The sequence below is a fragment of the Tachypleus tridentatus genome, chromosome 8 (genome assembly GCF_004210375.1).
Source record: "Tachypleus tridentatus isolate NWPU-2018 chromosome 8, ASM421037v1, whole genome shotgun sequence".
NCBI lineage: Eukaryota > Metazoa > Arthropoda > Merostomata > Xiphosura > Limulidae > Tachypleus > Tachypleus tridentatus.
The window spans coordinates 88,427,192-88,448,526 of NC_134832.1; the positions used below are offsets into that span (position 1 = coordinate 88,427,192).

General features: G+C 31.3%; 1 protein-coding gene across 7 annotated transcripts in view; it reads right to left on the bottom strand.

Annotated features, from left to right (window-relative positions):
• LOC143222881 (EH domain-binding protein 1-like) overlaps positions 1-21,335 on the bottom strand; it is a 139,611-nt gene that overhangs the window by 86,496 nt on the left and 31,780 nt on the right. For all 7 annotated transcript variants that reach the window (XM_076450012.1, XM_076450011.1, XM_076450006.1 and 4 more), the window contains 3 exons: positions 20,837-20,986; positions 15,609-15,790; positions 15,020-15,210 (listed from right to left, as the gene is read on the bottom strand). The gene's annotated coding sequence lies outside the window, so the exon portion shown is untranslated. The remainder of the gene's footprint in view (positions 1-15,019; positions 15,211-15,608; positions 15,791-20,836; positions 20,987-21,335) is intronic.

Consider the following 21,335-nt stretch of genomic DNA (forward strand, 5'->3'; position numbering starts at 1 on the left):
TAAAAATACGTATACTTTACGTCACAGATGAAAAGAGGGTGGGCAGCCAAAATATCAAAACGCAGTTATTTCGGACGTACATTTAATTTATTACCGGTTAGTTTGTCGCAATATAATAAAGAAGTTCAAAACACTGACGGTACGAAAAAATCCAAAACATTTATTTTTAGATATTAATCACAAAATCTTTATCAGGATGTTGGTATTTTTATGTTGAACAACCCTCTTTCAGGGTTAAACGGCCAGATCAGAGGTCCTTAAGGTATAAAAATCCTTCAGTGATGACGAGAAAACCCACTTATAGAGAAAAATATATGTAAAAACTTGAGAGGGTCGAAACGTTGATCGCTCCTCTACATATTAAAAAAATAATTCTCAACCCAAACCAGGCGTTTTTATATATATATATAAACATCCTCGATTTTCATCAACTAACCATAGGGAACTAAAACTAACTAAAAACGACCTTGGATTGAATAAGCTGGATTGACTGACACAGCTAAAAGTGTATTCAGTGGCATCACACGACAAACATATGACCTTTTAATCCGCAACCCAGCACTTAACACGTTTCTGTAAATCATGACTGCAAGTTATTTAACAAGTAGATCATTCAAATGGTTTCTGTGGCCTTATAAAACTAAACTCGGACAAATTTTTGATTTTGGAAAGGGGAAAAAAACAACCTATTAAAACCATATAGCATTACCAAGATAATATTGAAACAGGATGAGGATGATTGTAATGAACAGAAAAATTACCATATAATCACTTAAGGTATTTTTAATAGTTGAATTGTTTAAACAAGCAACGGCATGTACGAAAAATGTTGATGCACTTTCTCAACAAGTAGAGATATAATATTTTGTTAATAAAGTACACAGATGTAACGTAGGTACACTATCACTAGTGTCAATAGAGAACGGAGATGCGTAATGTACATGTACCGCATTAATAAAGTTTAACTTAGAATATTTTTTAACTTGAAGGAAATCACTCTTAGACGCTAGTTATCGCACAGCAAATGAAGCAAACAACCTTTGATCCTTCCACAAGTTTTTTAATTGTTCGTGTGAATGTTATAATTAACCTGATGAGATTTCTGTAGGATAATGGTGCAATTACTTATCGCAACTTGTATTGAAATAACGGACCATCAAAAGCATTCAGTGGCAGCAACTTACGTTTCACGGAACAAACATACATACAAAGCACTCATGGTAATTACTGAGAGTAAAGAAGAAAAAAAGTCACTAACAGAAGCAAATGAAACTTTGAAACGCTTACCGTGAACACATTACCAGTGACGTGTTGTTAAGCAAGCGAGACTTTCTTATCACCGGAATCACGTATAACACAAAAACCTTGTTGACTAGGAAAGCATTGAAATCTAATTTTGTTCGTTTCTTGGGAGAAAGCTTTTTATAAACCGTAACACAAATGAAAAATTTAAAACAAAAACAACAACAAAAACGATTTGCATGAAAGTGAACTGCACGTGTTCTCATTTAAAAATTAAAAAGTGGTGTGTTTGACATGTAACACGACTTGTTTGATTCCGCGCGCTTCCTGTTTTAAACTCAAATAATTATCCCCGAAGATTCATTACGATAAAAGCTTTAATACAGATGCGTCTACTGTTATGGACGTTATAGCTGACGGGTTTACACCGAAGAGGTTCGGTAGAGTATTTTTTGGTTTTACGTTGGGTTTAAGGCACTACTGTGTATTCTCAGGAACGAAAGAATAATTTAATTTTTCGGTATGAAAAATAGCTTAGAATATTTTTGTTTGCATTTCATGCGAGTCCTATAAACTTGTACGTCAAGAAATATATATAAATAGAGATCACGTTTATACCACAGTATTTAAAAATTAGAAAGGAAACACACTGACAACGTTTCTTACATTTCTTAAATTTACTTAGAATAATTATCTGCTTTTATACACGTGTTATAAAGTATTTTAGCGATCAAAATATGAGTCAACTGAGAAACATACAAGACCGTTTTATAGGATGTTTGTTGATAAAGAAACACTACTGGTGTTTTACACGTCAGAAATCTGTCTTAAAATACCTTGTCTCTTGAAATGAATTACTTGATAATCTTTTTAATCAAAATATTTTACTAGAATAAATGATTTGATCATTAAAACTTGTATAATTAATTTGAATAAGATTTTTTGGGAAGGTAATTTAATTTACTTATTGCTTTAGAACCGAAACTAACACAGTTTAAATAAAAGGATTGGTTAATTTTTAAAACCAACACGTTTCCCCTAAAAGTTTTCTTGTGGTTCTTGAGAATAAGCCAACTCTTGGGCTACTTTTTTACCAACGAATAAAGGAATTGACCGTCACTTATAACGCTCCCACGGCTGAAAGGACAAGCATGTTTGGTGTGACGGCGATTCGAGCCATCGAACCATCTGGCCATACCGGGCCCAACTACAGACAGACAGACAGTGACAAACGCATGAATGGATACATCAATTAGAAGTCAAAGATCAAAAAGTTAGATCAGAACTTTAGTTATTATGTAATGCTAAAAGGTTACATCACAGTATTTAACTTTTACGTAATGGTAAAACAATACATCACAGCAGTTATTAATGAAGTGAAAGATAAATAGCATGTCTAAATTTTAGTAAAGAAATTACCAAGTATTTTATTATCCAATAACTGGACGTTAAAGAATAAACCGATTCACAAAACCACCTGGCTCCGCTCACAAAATTCATTTCATAATAAAATGTTTCTACAAAATAAATTAGAAAAAAATGATAAACTCAGCAGAGAATTATCTATAGAGCTGTTATGAGAAAAGAGCATTACAAAAGAGATGGAGAAAAATATAAAATTAATGATCATTACTACATTCAGTGTAACGTGAAAACTGACATTCAATGTAATTACGTAGAAATATATAATGGTCTCTTCAGTATACAAACATTAATCTAAATCATGAAACATTTTAAATTATTGAAATAACTGAAACAACAGAATTGGAATATTCCATCTTAAAAGTTCCTAGGCGTACACACACACACACACACACACACATATATATATATATATATATATATATATAAAAGTTCTTGTAGATGTGGCTTAAGATACATCGGACAGAAAAGTAGCAATCTGAAATTTATAATTAAAGTACTTAAAAAATGCCATTGATAAATTAAAAACTGGCAATTAGGCCTTTGCGAGAAGGTAGCAAATTATTCGCATAGTATTGTTTGGGGTAATGTACAAATACTTGAAGAAATTAAATGAAAAATGAATTAACGTAAGTGAATCATTAAGAAGTTTCCAAAAAGAACGTGATTTGTAATAGAGACTAGTCCTGGTGCAACGGAATTTAATTTCTGGAAATCAATTGTATAGATGGCGCCACTTTACAATATGCAAATAAAACGTAGATTTCCTTGCATATATAAATAAAATGTCCTCGTCTTTCTAAAAATGGCAGGGATGTTCTAACTGGCACGTGTAGAATTTTTAGTTTTATGTTTGCTTTTAACTTTATACAATAAATTTTGTGCATTTTTAAATTAAAATCGTTCTATTTAAATGAAGCAGCACCAATAAATGTTTATGAATCCGTTTATAACATATGTATCTATTAATATACATAATATACTTCATGCAACGATACAATTAGAAAGTTACATATACAGTCAGTAGGATATACTATTAGTTCTCTAGATAGGTAAACAGTTTAGTAGACCAATGACAAGGTAGTCATATACCCTGTGTGAAAAGTCATCATAAATACTTCATACAGCGCTAACTTTGATGTGAAACACTCGGTATACAAATAAACAAAATATTTTCGATGGATGGATTCTATACTTGTAAATTCCAAGGTTGTAAAGTATATAGTTAATGCACATCTTCACCAAACGTTAACAAAAAGCAGCAACTAATCACTACCGTTCGAAACACGTTTGAGAAATATGTTAACAATTGCAACAATAAACTTACGCGTTTGTGTGTTGCAGAAGTAATATTTTACAGCGTTGGCCATCACTGTAGGTTTCATAGCATAATATGCTGTATTACTAGCAGGCATGTTCCAAAACAAATCATTCTAATATTTACCACTAATGACGTAAGAGTGATATTTCATGTCATCTATTTCACTTCGCTCGATAATGTTACTATCAGTTCTTTTTGCGTAAATCACGTGTTGTGAAACTATCATGATATACCACCGTAAAACAGTGCTCTCAAAACACTTTCTAAAGTGGGATTTTTTTTTCTATGCATATCGATCAACATGGTTTACAGTTTGAAATAGTGCTCTACAATGCAAAACTATACAAGCATTTTTAAATCTATTAATATGTATAATAAAGATATAGGATTTGGTGTTACTACACTTGGGCAGTGCTAACCCCATAAATAATGGAGTACACATTAAATTTTTCTAAACTTTTTACACCAAACTTCTTGTGAGTTCATTGCTATAATGTTTAAAGGTTCTAATAACCACCGAAGTACACAATATCTTGAAACACAAATATCACTGAAGAATACAGTATCTTTAAACACAAATAACACCAAAACTGCAGTTAAAACCATTAATTTCAGACGTATTCCCCCCAAATTTAACAACAATAATTTTGGTAAAGTTTTCTCACCGAGTGTTCCAATAAACAAAAACGTAAAATGCAGTTGATAGTGAACAAGCCCGTAATTCAAAGTCTATGCGTGAACAAATGTGTTATAAACATCGATACAGCTTTGCTTTCAGTTCTAGCATTCATTATCATAGTAAAATTAATTTACACAGAACATAGCTGAAACATATCTTAACATACAGAAATTTGGGGCAGAAATGTCGCTCACGGTCATGCAATGTTGTTTATTTATGAATTTCTCGCAAAGCTACTCGAGAGCTGTCTGCGCTAGCCGTCCCTAATTTAGCAGTGTAAGACTAGAGTGAAGGCAGATAGTCTTCATCACCCACCGACAACTCTTGGGCTCCTCTTTTACCAAAGAATAGTGAGATTGACCGTAACATTATAACGCCCCCATAGCTGAAAGGGCGAGCATGTTTGGTGCGACCGGGATTCGAACTCGACATGAAACGACTTGATTAATAGTAGCAATAAAATATTTTTGTTTTAACATAAGCTAAATTTTGATTAACACAGCATAAGTTTACATGGCTAACATTAATATATCAGAATTGTTAACTTAATAAACGTTAGTTATACGAAAACTTTTATTTTAACGCGTGCTAAACTGATTAGCGTAACACGAGATTACTTTGTTAACATTTTAATATATCGTTACTTTGTTTAATAAAAGCCAGTTTCACTAGATGTATACGCGTCGACGTGAATAGCTTTCCTAATACAATTATTTTTATGTTCCAACATGACATACCTATGTTATAGGCTGGAGCTGTACAAATTACAGCCCAATAACAACCATAAAAAATACAAAAACAAAATGCTGAATGACCCTTTTATAAAATAATAATTTCCTATAAAATGCATTGGTCAACATGATTAATGTGCTGTAAAAAACATTACTGCTATCTTAGAAGTCTGACATATCGATATGACTATGATGTTAAAATAACAAGTTTTGTTGCATGACGGGTAATTAATACGTTTTAATAACAATATTGTAATTTGGTTCGACCTGTGATAAAATAGTTATTTTGTTCAAATACAGCTCCACATAACGGTTTGTTTTGTGTCCCACACCGAATAGTTACCACTTGAACTCAACTATAACATATAATAACTAATTCTATTTCTTAAATTGATTAAAAATGTTAGCAAACTACACAACAAAAAAGAAAAAAGAAGAGAGGGAATCCCCAAAGGAGTGGTGGTTGAAATTATATTGGTTAGGATTACAGTACATAGACTTTTTTCATTAGCTGTAGTTCGTGCGCCAAACTATCAAACGTGGGGAGCACATAAACCTGATTATGTGTTATTACATACCAAGACCTCTACCAGCCTGCCCACATACTGAAATTCTTTCAAGCAGGATTGGATTAAAATAATCTATGAAATACGTCAACTGTAAGGGTTTGAGCTCCTGAGTTCAAAACCGTAATCAGACCTCACATCCGTCATAAAATGACAAAATATTTAGTTAAAAGTTTGTATTTCTTAAAAAACAACAACAAAAAAAACTTGGTGACATTCTGCAAACCGTTATGCCGTGGTTAAAAACTAGTGCTTTTAAACAATGCTAATTTTTGCCAACAGAACAAATGATGGCGCAAGAATAAAAAATTAAGTAGAATTTAAGGATTTATCAAAACTAAAAAGGTCATTCCATGAGATGGAAGAGATTGACCAATCAAATCAGTTGTCCAGTAACTCAGAGAAAAATCTTACCCAGACTGCAATCTGACATTGAAAGCGTTTAATCGTTTTTTGAATATGATTGATTAGGTTACAAAGGTTCATAATACCACCTCCTGCACGTTGAACAGTTCTTTATCAAAACAATAAAAAAGACGTTAAACGCTCTTGTTTTTTAGTTTTGATTTGGCTCAAATAGGCACAGGGGACAATACGAGCTTTATCTCGAACTTTAGCGTTACAAATCCTACAACTTATACTGAACCGGTGGTGGTGATGAGGGTGGGGTTCAACACTACGGAATCAACCTTACCTGCAGTACTGTTGGATTAGCCACAAGTCGTACTTAGCTCGTAACTGATTTGTATATAGTACGTTTATTTATCCAAACAAATAGTGCAACAAAAGATCTCATTGCATTCTGAAATTTACCAAATGTATCGTGGAATACACTGAAAATAAAAAAATGACTGACACGCCACAGATAATATTTACATAATCTTCCAGTGAGCATACTAACTGTTATAATAGTCCTATTGAAGTCCTACTTAATCCCTCTCCTGTACTCAAATGCAAGTATATCTTATTTAGCTTTGAAAGATAGCCTTCTAAATCCAAGTTTGTATGAGAAATCAGCAGGTGAACCAAAATTCTCCAATCAGCTTTCTCATAGTAATCAACAAGCAGACTCAGACTTTTATACTGCATAGATTTGTACTAAAAACCAAAAGGTAGACCAGTATTCCTGCATCATGCAGATTTGTACTAAAACGAAAATTAATCAACAGTTCTGAATACCAACATTCAGACCTAGACTAGAAACCAACATATATATTACTCATCTACATTTTACTAATAATTCTGATAATATATTGTTGTTTAGCTTAAAGATATACGATGTACTGTCTGTGCTATGATCACAAAGGGTATCAAAACACAGTTCTTAGCATTAAAAGCCTTCAGATTTATTGCTGAGCCACTAGGGGGCTACAACTAACGATAAAGCTTTGAGAATGAAGACATTTTCTTCAGACAATGATTATTACAAAATCTAATTAATCCTCAAGATAAACTTTTGTTGACAGGGACTTCTATTCCAATGCCTCAAGCAAATAGAAAATAAAGTTTCCTACAAGATTTATTCCAAAACACCACCACCACAGTGAAATGTTCCAATAACCTCTCACTACAACTTATATATGATCAGGAGCTAAAAAAAAACACCTGTGTTTGAAAAAAAAGTGTTTACCCACTATACTATCATCTTATAAGACTGTTTTCTGATGTTCCTGTTGTGCTCTCTGGAAAAATTAACAATCTAAACTTTTCAAATTCCTCTTCATAAACATTTCAATCAACTGTAATTAATTACTGTGTAAACACAGACTAAACAAAAACTTAAATTTGTAAATCCTCTTGATAAGAACAATCAAAATAAGGAGAAAAATACACTTAAAGGCTACTTAAAACATACAAAAGGAGAGATTTCTAGCGTAATGGACAAACCAAAATACAATACACAAATGCTTCAACAATCACATACATGCATACAAAAGATATCTTCCAGATGCTTAATCATTCAACTTACCTTGTTATTTTGCAAAACATTTATTTATTTTTTGCTAGAATAATTGATAAAATATTCTGCTTTGAAATGGTGCCATTGAACCACATTTTTATATTTTAAAGTATACCATTCAATTTCTTCCAATTCATCTAATTTTCTGCTCTCTATATAACTACATCCTAGTGATTTTATATTTTCAGTTCAATGGCTTCTATGTTTTGTTTTTTTTCTCAGACAGCCTGGATAGCTATCTTGTTGAATCAGCAAGCACTTACACTGTTATTTTCCTATAACTGTCAAGTAAAATGTATACTTTTTTTCACAGATCAACAATCTGAAATATATACTTTCTGATTTCTCAAACTGTTTCCTTGTTTTTGTTGAAAACTGTGCACAAAGCTACTTGAAGGCTGTCTACACTAGCCATTATTAATTTTGAAGTGATAACAATCAGTTACACCTTCTACCAACTCTTAGCTACTCGTTACTAATGCATAATATGATTGACTATCATATTATAATGTTTCCACAGCTGAAAGGGCAAGTATGTTAAATAACAAGATTAAACTGTGCAACAGGAAGGTTTCCAGTCAAGTGCTATAAACAATAAGCCATGCCAGTCCGATTTCTTAAACGAAAGAGCAGCTAAGTAGCAGAACTAATAAGCAAGTCAAAAGTTGTATGTAACAGAACTATCATGTATGCAAACAGCCTAGCTAAGATACAGAACCACTATGCGATACAAATGTGACCAATGAGCTCAGTCAATATGCCTATGGTGTTGTCACTTAAGATAATGATTTTTAGTTCACTGATGTTGAATTAAATTTCTTTTTCTTGTTACCTTATGTATGATGAATAAAAGAAAACTTCAACATTGTATTCTATTTTTTTTGGTTGTCACTTGTGAATTCTTGGTGATATATTGGAAGTTCTCATATTGTTTATGTGATTTGTATTAATGTATCTTTTCATCTTCCATTTATATTTCAATACTCCTTGTGTTAAAATCCATATCTTATAGTGACCTAGATTTTTTTTTCAATTATTTCTAGCTCATCACCAACTTTACTGAATATAAGAAGTTAGTACGCCAGGCTGCGAGTTGCAGAGACAAAGATTCAAGTCAATGATATGCCATTGAGCACAACCTGCACTTAAGTCACTGGGCCTTTATAAAGGTAGAATTAAATTCCATCATTCAGTTAACACTAACCAGAGGTGCAAGTGTTCTTGGCCAGCAATTCAATATTTGGAATGGATATTCCTGAACCAAACAGTTTCCGACTGACCCAGTCATTTAGTCTATGTGTTGCACAAGAACTTTTCATGTTGAAAATACCAAAGAACCCAGATAACCATCATTTATAAAACCATAACCTGGACACCCAGATTTAAAACTGATAAGAAAAAGACCACTGACAGAAGTGCTTTCTAGAGTGCTACCTTTAACATGGTTTCCTCAGAAGCATTAATCTAGGTCCCAGCATTTTTTAAAGTATATTTCAAGGAAACAGAAAAAAAATTGAGAACATTTTTAATAAGATGATATAATGGTTAACAATCTTTTCAAATGTGAGTTTTCAAAATAGGAATATATAACAAGTAAAATATCACAAAAATTAAATCCATACACGTAGTATTATGAAGTACAAGTATTAATTTAATCATAGGTACATATATGCCTATACTAAGGATAAGACTGATACTTGTATTTCAGTTGATAATTAAAAAATATTTTAAAATTGATATTTTGCATTTAAATAACATTTATTTAGTGTAAATCATACAGAAAAAAAATGGACAAATAAATGCTTTAATTTTTTTGTTTTTACAATTTCATGGAGTTTTGCCTGTTAACAAAATTTATGGATTAAAAAAATTTCTGATCATCCCAAAAGAGATAATCGCTAAATGTCTATTATCCCTTGCAAATATAATGATTCAGGTGGTGTTTTTCATTTGATTTTCCTTCTCTAATGGTTTTATTACAGCATTGATCTGAATTAATTACTAATGAAGTTCAGCTTTAAAAATAGAGCACACTAACATCTAAATACCACAGGAAATAGATTATAAAATTTTTAAATAAATGCAGAATAAATGGAGTGGGTCAGGCAGTACTTTATAATTTCTTAATTACTACCCAAAGTTTATGTGGGGTTGAACAGAGGATGGAAAGTTTAGAGCATATGAAAGCAAATCATAAATCTGGGAATTTTTTTTATACCTTTTTATAATTTTTTTTTCCTGAAAATTTTTATATCTGTGTCAAAGCTACAGAAATTTTCTTCTATGACAAGATATTTGGTCAGTTTTGTTATGTTAAAGGAACATATTTGTCATATTCAAATAACAAAGAAATAAAATCATTTATTATTTAATGAAAATAAACTCTACTCACTAACCCTATGCACATAGGCTAGGATCACAGTGCACATGATACAGTCTCCTGTAGAATGTCATTCAAAATTGTATAAAATATGTGATGTCAGGGTTACCAACTGTTCATTTTACCCTGTATTGCTGATTTAGTGACAGTTCATGGTAAAGGACTGTAAGTAGAAGATACAAGGATACTAAAAAACAAAGTGATGAATATGGATTTCTGATGTTTAACTAGCTATGCAAGTACATGCAAACTGTATGATGAATTAAAGTATTTTTAATTCTTCACATGGAATGCCACTTTGCACTATGTTTATTTAAATAATGAATTTAAACAAAATATTCCAATGAAATAGCGGCTGCTTATTTCTTTTAGTATGATTTGATGATATAAATGCTCATAAATATAACCAGCTTTGTAACAACAGCTCTTTCATTCTGTATCATAAAACAATATCTGACATTTTAAAAGCTGGGGTCATAAGTTAAAACAATGTATTTTTAAACATGTAATGACAACAAAGATCACTATAGTAAAATGCACTTTTAATCAGGTAGTTATTTTCATTTATATGAATGATGCAGGCTACCTCTATTGCCTCTGAATTAATTCACTCATTGTGAGCCCTCAATAGGATATCAAAGAAGTTCTGGATTGAATAGAAAACTCAATATTGTTTGTAAGTTTGAAAACTTTTGTATATAAATCATTATTTGCAATTACTGTTACTACAACTTGTATTACTGTTTCTATATTAACCTTTTCATGATGGTTCACAGGTCAAAGACCATGTCATTATATTTGTTGACTTGCATTCAAACTTTTACTGAAATACTATTTTATGAATTTGTGTCAATAGGTTTGGAATCGAATTATAGATTATAATTCAAACTTTAAGGTTATATATAAGTTAAGTTCATAATTTAAAGGTAAATATTAAAAGTACACACCTAAATATAGGTTTTAGTGAGTCACATGGTATGTTGAATGCAGCACTATTTAAAATTAGATGTTGGTGATGTCAAAATACTAAGTCTATTGTTTTGTACAAATTAGGACCTCAAATTATAAATATTGACAAGCTAGAATATAAAATAAGAACCTTGTATCTTTTTATTTTGCACTGAATCAAACACAGTGGTCCCGTTCAACTCTTTTCATTTTATGAAAGGGTCCCTTATATACACTTACTATAATAAATGACGTGAATAACTAAATGACAGTAAGAGGACACTAAATGTCCTCTTAGTGGTTTTCTCAACCCTTTTGATATGCGACAAAGTTACCACGTTCTCTTGAACCAAGATTTAATGAAGGTAGTTTGTGTCTTTAGTCTTCTCAAACTTTCATATTTTTTTAAACCTAAATACATATTTTTCTAAGCTTAATAAATTACAGCAAAATTCTATGGTATTAATATAGTTATTTATGATTATTTGGTTATTCAACTGCATTCATAAAACCTGAAAAAATGTTTTGCTTGATATCCTCCACATGTGAAATTTGAAAAGGTTTAGCAACTTATGTCCAGTAGCAACAGAGTTCAGAGGTCGTAGCAAGAAGCGATAACTATTTGCTTTTTCTCTTGATTTATTGTTCTATATTTTACAAAAAACAAGTTTAATAAGTTATTTTTAAATAGCAACAATACTACACACATACGTATTGTAGCTGAAATGTGACTGTATATTACAAAATACTAGTCCATTAAAACACAGCCAAGACAGGAAAGACTGTAGGTCAGTTTTATATTATTGGATATGTAACATGAGTGCGCTTGCACTGCATCAATGCAAGTTACGTAATTTTAGCTTGGTGTGACTGGAAGGTCAATATAATAAAAAGTAATAAAAAATGTTTAAATATAGTGTTATGAGACTAAAGCTACTTAAACATTTGTATTTGTGTTATAACATGTAAGTATAGCACAAAAAAACCCACAAAAAACATAACATTTATTTTCTAACTTTTTATGATGTTATAAGGTTGGTCAAGGGACAGCCCCCACACGGAGTATACAAAATAAAATATTAAATCTTAGAGAAAACAAATGTTTGAACTGTATTTACAAGGTTTAGGAGATTACACAAATAATACTTGTGAATTTTTGGATAAATAATAATTTTCTGAATCATAACATGGAATTACTTTCCACTCAGACCAGTAATGAAATAAACTTGATATTTTCACAAACAAATCTTTGGTAAAAATATTTCATTAACAAATTTGATTTTTTATGTACAAAATACTAGTAATATTTACTAACTGTCTACCAAATTTTGTGAAGATGCACAATATGTATCAAACGTTATAGTGCAAATGTGTAGACAAACTCATGTATATTATACCAAGCCCATCATGAAAAAGTTAAAATATATTTGTATCAAGGAAACTGTGTATATTATCAATCTTGCTGGCAAACTTCATAAATCTGATACATCTTCACATTTAATTAACTTCTAAATTTAAATCATAGTTTAATTCAGTCTCAGTCTGTTTGAAATTGTAATACATTGAGGATAAATGTTTCATAACAAATCTTTCAATAATCAATATGGATCTGAAGTTGAATAAAAGGATAATGCATATCTGTCACATGAAACTTTCAACAATCACAATAAGGATCTGGAGTTGCATAACAGGTGACACACATTTATCATAAGGAAATTAGAAAAATAAAGCCAAAATCTGAAATGCACAATGAGAATTTTATTTGCCTGATGGCAAAAATTGAGATTATTTTAGTAGCTTTACACTACCATTATCAGTAATAAAACATACAAGACAAATAGGTAGTTTTATATATATATATAAAAAAGGTTTAATTCATTGTAATTTTTAAGGGTGGAATAAATATTTAACATAAAAAAAATCAATATTTATTTCCAAAATTGTACTTCATCAACAGTTAATCTATCATCTCTAACAAAGAATTATTCAATATAAAGTATAAATTTTATATCAGTTTTTATAGTGACCAATATATTTTTTACTGTACTCATGCATAATTTCATATATATTTTTTATCTATTTTTAATCCTGCTGTTACTTCTATTATGTATTGCTTTAATTTTGTTAACTGGTTTAAAAAAATATGTTTGCTGAATACGTTAGCAAGCTGGATAGTTATACATACACAAATATTACCAACTGTTGATTTTATTACAATATACACTGTTTAACCTTGTATGTTGCTTAATGAAAATAGTAATAGTTTCTTTTTATTATACATTCAATGATATCTACATTATAACCTCAACCAAACACTTTTATATAACTAAATTTTTGAAATTAGTAGAATCAAAACAAATTTTAAATGTTCTGCCTCCTCAAACATAGAAAGATGCGAGTTTATGAAAACAATGAGTGACATGCTCTTTCATGTGATGGTATGTGGACTGAATAAAGTTTCTAATAACCACTTGTGGAAATAGTTCCACTATTATTTGAACACACATGAAGATTGGAATGCCACTTTTAGAATTAGTTTGTGTTCCTGTCACTTCTAGTATGTTTTAACAGTATTTTGTGTACATTTTATCTTACTGCACTTCTCTTTCTCTAAGAAGTTAAACATCCATACATGCTACTAATTTTCAAATTATAGTTTCAATTCCCAATTAAGACTATGAATGTACATTAAATCTGATATATTATATTTCTTTACTATTGTGTGGGTTTACTTCTATAAGCAATTTTCCTACCATTAAAACTCCTAAGTAATCATATTTTATTTATGTGTTAACCAGAGTAGGGAGTTGCTTTTATGGTTATTTTCTTTCTTTTCTTGAATTACTTCTACTAAGATATGTTACTTTAACAATTAGAGGTGTCAGAAATGTGATAAGTATGATCTATATACTTTCTTTTATTTTACTTTAAAATTAATTTAACAATTTTAAGAAATATTTGTAAAATATCAACAAAAGAACACAAACAAATTGTATGCATAAATATTTACTAATGCATTAAATTATATGAACAGGTACTTTTTCATTTCTTATTCAAGCTGTTAATCACTATCACAGCTGTAAAAAAATTAAATGTAAATTATTACATTTCTAAAATATTTTAAATTTATTACACTGATTAAGATTCACAAAAATTGTGATTCATTACTAAATTGATTAAGTGTTAAACAAACAACTATTCCTTAGGTTAGATTAGATTGATAAATTATTAATCGATGAAAAAGGTGGTGTGCAATATATTCATGAGCTTTCTCTTTTTTCTCTTATTTATAATTTCTTATTGAACTGTTAGTAACAACTAAATTTCAAACTTAGTAGCAACAAAAAGCACAAGGTATCTTAACTTTGTTTTTACCATGAAGTTAAGAAACAATGTTCCTATTAGTTTAACATTAATAATTATATTTCCAGTTCATCTTGGTCTAATTTCCAAATTATATTCAGATCACAGGTTTGTTTAACTTACATATTAGTACAATATACCCTTTTGAAGTACAAATAACATTTACAGCAACTATTAGTTGATTCACTGTTTGGTTCTGAATATAAAAATAAGTGATGACTTAGTTGTTACCAATATGTTTTTGTGAATATCCTTACTTATGAATGCTTTCATTCACTACTAATAATTCTTACATTTTCTATGACAGAGACAGAAAATAATTTCATTTATCTGACCACTCCAACATTCCTTATACTTGGTTATCAAACTTAAATATATACATACAGAGATAGAAAACTATATCTTACTTGTTTTACTTTTCCCAGATGATTCATGACTGGCTGCCAAGAGTCCAAATTGTGAAGCCAACTCTGAGATGGTGGTAGCTGTATCTTCTCGGTTATGTTCTGTTTCATCTTCAAAGTCATCCAGGTTTCCAATATCTTGGTCAGGTGGCTGCATACTCATAAGACTAGCAATACTCTGTAAGTCTTCATCTCTAAATCAGGATATAATCACACAAAAAAACTCAAAATAATACTCCATTTAATTATACAACTCTCTGTAAATCTTTACATCTGTAAAAGGAAATAACAAAAAACCTGAACTATAATAATTTCCATATTGCTATCTCTGTGTCACAAAATTTGAAATAATACTTCATTTAAGTGGAACATTCTAGACATTTTCATCTCAACACAACAAAATAAACCAATAAAAGTAACTAGAAAAGAAATATATTAAATCTAAGTAAACATGAAGTTAGACACATATGAACACACCTGAATGTCTTTCTACATTCATAAGAGAAAAAGTGTTTTATCAAGCCATTTGAAAAATCTTAATTTTACTCCAGCTAGTTCAAGTGGGGGGTTTACATATGACATTTCTACTTACGTAGCTTTTCCTTCTTTCACAAACACGCATGAGAGAGTTAGGCTTAAATGTGCTCCAGTTACTTTCTTTGAGAGGGGTTTAAACTTCAGTTTCACTTCTGATTGTGTAGAATCCATGCTTGCATAAAACCTGAGATTAATGTTTGCAGAGGCAACTTGGCGTCTTTTCCCACTCTTGGATATCTGAAATTGTAACATGTTTATTTTTCAGTAAACTTGGAAACTGAAAACATTCAAAAATCTATATGACACAAAACTTTAGTGACTAAAATGTTTTCTTTTATGAACTATATCAAAAAGAGGAATCCCAAAATTTAATATCTTTTAGATTCTATAAAAAAAAAAAGGTTCATCTTTAAAGTACCATACTGTACAAGAAATATCAAAACTTTTTACTAAAACTTAATGCCACATTTAAAGTGTAAAATTTATACAAAGAAACGTAAACTAACTCTTCTGATGAATTTACGATTTGACAAAAAATAAATGGACGACTAACTATTTCAAAATTTAAACTTCATAAAATTTGTTTGTGATTTTGCAACAGTGATGTCACATACAAATACTAAACAAACATACACAGTGAATTATGGTATTTCAAAAACAATAGGTAGTTACATGTTTTAGGTGGTCAGTGTTAAGGAAGAATCAATTACTAAAGATTGGTCATTTCTACTTTGCTACTCTTGGGATACACCTGTATTAATTAACAACAGTTGGTCTGTTCTGTTGTGTTGCCTTTGCAACATCACTGCATTAATTAATAATAATGGGTCAGTTCTGGTGCACTTCTCTTGGAATATGCCTGTATAAATTAATAGTTAGTTGGTTGTACTATTTATTACATACCCTTTGGGATACATTAGTATTAATTATTAATAGCTGGTCATTACTATTGCATTTCCATTTAACTTTGCCTGTATCAATAGCTAATAATTAATTAACACTATTGTTTCCTTTAAGACATACTTATTAATAATAAATAATTGATAAGAACTTTTCTTTTCATTTGGATGAGTCATTATTAACTATTAACATCTAGTTTTGCTACTGTATTTCCACTGGGATGTGCTTGTATTAACTCTAGGCTTACAGTACCTTTCTCTGCATGTCATGATATTTACTGGTTGGTTGGTTGGTTTGGTGCTTTATGGCACAAAGCAACTAGGCTATCTGTGCCAAACATTCAGTAAAAAGTTAAAATTAAAGTAAAATTAATAAAATTCATAAAAGGAAATTAAGGTAAAACATAACAAAATTTAAAATATAAATAGCATTAAAACAAATTTCTACATCTAGTCTACACCAATAAGAGAAAAACTACAGTAATATAAGTTGTAAAGGAATTTTTGTGGTATAATTGTAATTATCATAACTCCCCAAGAAGACTAACATGTAAGTTCAAAACCAACTGTTTGTCACCTGAAGTTAGCCTTTCCAGTCCTGGTTTCGAGTTATTTGACATTACGGCCATTTCCTAATTTCAATTTGAAATAGATGGACTGATTCTTAAAAGGGGATCACATTAAAAAAGGTCAAATCTATAAATTAAAAAACTTAAATAGCATTTAAAAGATTAACAGCCTTTAAAAAACTAAAAACATTTCCAAGGTGGTCCATCACTAATAACACTGTAACATTATGGACAAACCTTGGGACAGAACATGTTTAAAATGGTCCTGTCATTGAGAGTCATAACGATAACAAGAAAGTAAAATGTGGCTTATTGTGACCTGAGTGTTACACAAACTACACATTGGTGCATCAGTTCCAGATAAAAGAAAACGACGAGTTACAAAACTGTGACCAATGCATAGTCCAGTTAGAATAACTTCCTCTTTCTGATCCTTATGGAAGCTAGACGGTCAAAGTCCAATATGGGGTTTTATTTGGAAAAGCTTGTTTTCATGTTGCTCACTCCAAGTTGACTGCCAACTGGCACAGAGCCGTGCCTGTTCCATACTTGGACTACGGTCCTGTATTTAAGGCTGGTGATAGTGTCAAAGCAGGTAGATTTAGCTGCGGTGTCAGTAAGCTCATTTCCATGAAATACCAGCTTGGCCTGGTTTCAAGAAAAACTGGATAGAAGTAGATGTTAAAGAGAAATGGGCCAGTTGGTTTTGAATATTGACAAGAACAGGGTGTGAACTAACGTGAAGTAATTCCAGGGTGATTAGAGAACTAAGCGAGCCAGTATAAATAGTGAAATTTGAGTACTGCTTAGCTTCTATGTGATCCAGGGCAAGAGAAATGGCATACAGTTCAGCAGTGAACACAGAAGCTGTAGAGGGGTTTCTGTGCACAACCACCAAACCATGGCAGAGTCCACAGAGTCAGCTGATTTTGAACCATCTGTATAAACAGGAAGAGAAGGATGGTTCGAAAGATGTTCAGCAAATAACAGACAGTATTTCCAATCGGGAGTGTCTACTTTTCTCAAATGACTTAAAGATAGGTCACATCTGGGGACTGTAGGAAGCCATGGTGTGATGAGCTGACCAGTGGATACAGCAATGTTTTCCAAGGACAGACCCAATTCATCCAACTGCACATGGATACAAAAGCTAAAATGAGCAATGGCAAATCATCTGTTCTGAAAAAAGTATTTCCCACTGAGAAAGGAAAACACAACACCAGGTGGGATGATTTGGTAAGGAATGAAGTTTCAAAGCACATGGTAAAGACAGTTGCAAACAGTGGAGGTGCAAAAATGGTTCATGAGACTAAGTTCTGAACTGGGGAAGTGCAGAAAGCCCAGGTGAAGAGCCAAAATCCTTTATGATGAATGGGGTCCAACATCTTTAAGGCTAAGGTCTTGGCAGAGCCATAGACCAGTAATCCATAATTGACTTTTGATCTAAGAAGAGCACGATATATCTTTAAAATTGTGTTGTAACAGTTGAAGAACTAGCACAGAAACTGAATTCAACCCATTCAACAGTTCACCGTCATCTGCAACAGCTTGGAAAGTTGTCAAAACTATGAAAATGGGTCCCCCATGATTTGAAAGAAGCCAACCTTAGAGTTAGAGTGCACACTTGTACTTTTCTGCATTCTTGTGAATGCAGGTCACTGTTTTTGATAGGTTAGTGACTGGAGATGAAAAGTTGATATTTTATAAAAATGTAAAGTGCTGCATGACAATGGCTCAAAGCAGGTAAACTGGCTAAAGAACAGCTTAAAATGAAACTCCACCAGAGAAAAGTCTTAAGTGTTTGCTGGGATATTGTTGGTATGATCCACTTTGAGTTGTGGCCACTTAATGTAGTGATTACATAAGACTTATATTCTTATATTGTCAACAGTTAGAGTGCTTGAATGTTGCACTGAAAGAAAAGAGGCCTGCTTTGGTCAATCGTAAAGGTGTTGTGTTACAACAGGATTATGCACAGCCCCATACAGCAAGGATCACATCTGTAAAATCTGAAGAACTGGACTGGGAAAAATTTCCCATCCTCCTTATTCTCTCGACCTTGCCCCATTTGCTTATAATCTATTCCAAAGTTTGCAGAACTACCTTGATGGATAAGAGCTTGGAACACACGAAGATGTCAAGACTACCTTCTTTACATTCTTTACCTCCAAACCCCAAGAATTTTATAGAAGTGGCATTCAGAAACTTGTGAATCATTGGCAGGAAGTAATTAATAATAACGGAACGTACATTATTGATTAAATAACATTATAAGCATTTAAAAGTATTTCTCTTTTTCTGAACCTAAAATTGGACATTACTTAAGGGATGACACCTGATACATGTTTGCAATGGATCACAAATGCTTTCAGTTTTCCGAAATTACTAACATGGAGAAAGCTGTTATATCATTGGAAAGTTTGAAGTGTGATGATCAAGGCAATAGTCTGATTCAAAACCAAATTTTTTACCTGCATAGAGCTTAGTTAGAAAACCAGACAAATTAAAGTATTTTTTTGTAGTATCAACCTATTCTTTTTTTAGTATTTCAAAATGTAGACATAAAACTTATAAAAATTCATGTCTACCCTCTCCAAGTAAAATATATAAATGCAAGAATATATTCTAATCCCTGCAAGTACTAGAGATCATGGTTTTGGATATATTTGTTATTTACTCTTCTTTGTTTTATGAAAAGCTGAACTGTAAGAACATATGGTTATTGATGTGTCACTGTAAAAGAAAAGTGGTATCCAAAACTTATGCTTGTTTGCCATCAAAAGTACCCCACTGCAACCTACAAAAATAGTTATGGCAGGCATTAGTGGTGAATTAATTCCTTAGGTTCAGTGAATTTCTAAGTTTATCATAAGAAGTTATAAACATATCTTTAGTTAAAATGCTTAATTTTAAAAAATGTAATTTTTTTGTGTGAAAAAAATCTTTTTTCACAGTCTGTGATATTTCATGACAATAAGTATACATTATCAAAAATAATATGACTAATCTCACAATTGCTTCAGTAGTTACACATTTGGCCCTTTAGGTCTAACCTATAAGCACAGAGTTTAATAATAAACAACTGGTCAAAACTACTGTGTTTCCATTGTAATAATTAGCCATTACTACTGTTTTTTTATTTGGATGAACTTGTATTAATTATTAAGAACTGGTCAGTAGTAAAATGTTGCTACTGGGATGTGCCTGTATTAATTGTTAAAAATTAGTTAGCAGTACTGTTTGCACTGAGATGTTACTATTAGATATGAATGATTGGTCAGTACTGCAGTGTTTCTACTGGGAAGTTGCTGTATTAAATATTGATAATTAGCCAGAACTGTTGTGTTCCACTTTGGACATGCCCTTATTAATGATTAGCAACTGGTCAGTACTGCTGTGTTTCCATTAGGATGAGCCTGTATTAATTATTAACAACCAGTTAATACTACTGTTTATACTGGGATGTTACTTTATTAATTATTAATAATTGATCAGTATTATAGAGTTCCTTTAAGTACTAAGTCAGTACTAAGCTGTACTGACTGTTAACAACTTGTCAGTATATTGTGTGTTTTCATTGGAACATAACTGTAATAATTGCTAACAATTTAGTTCATGTGGTTTTAGGATGAGGCAAGTTGTTTAGCATTCAGTACATTAAGTTTATTGTGTGGTAGTGGTTATAACAAAGCAATTACATCAGAACACATGAAGGCTGTAAGTTAATAACAGTTATTTGGAAGTGGTCTGAAAGATACAGTAGCATATTTATCGAAACAATTAATTTATATACATTTTACATTTTCACTACTTACATCCTCAATCACAAACATCCATTCTTTGTCTTCAAAGTCATTACTTCTTTGGTCTTTAAACAACGTGGCCTTGATTTCAATGTTTTCTGGTACAGGCCAAACTACAAGGCCTCTGTAAGGGTTTTGGATTGTAGGCTGCCATGAATGAGCCTAAAATAAGAGAACTGTTATATTGAAATCATACAGAACACACTTCACAACTGAATTTAATCAACAGTACAGACTAACCTGTATTACTTCACTTTGTATTATGAGTTTCAATCTGATGAATAAATAACTGACATTGGAATTGCAATTTATATGGTAAAATTCAAAATGAAATATGCATTAGAATTTATTATACACATCAGTTGGCTGAAGAATTAGTAAAGAATAACTAATCTTTTGAGAAACAAATAGTATATTTCTAACATTAGTTTAGTTTTTGTCATAGCTCCAAGTTTTTCTGTTTTTTTTCAGGTACAAACTTTTATCTTGTATATCTGTCATCTGTTGATCA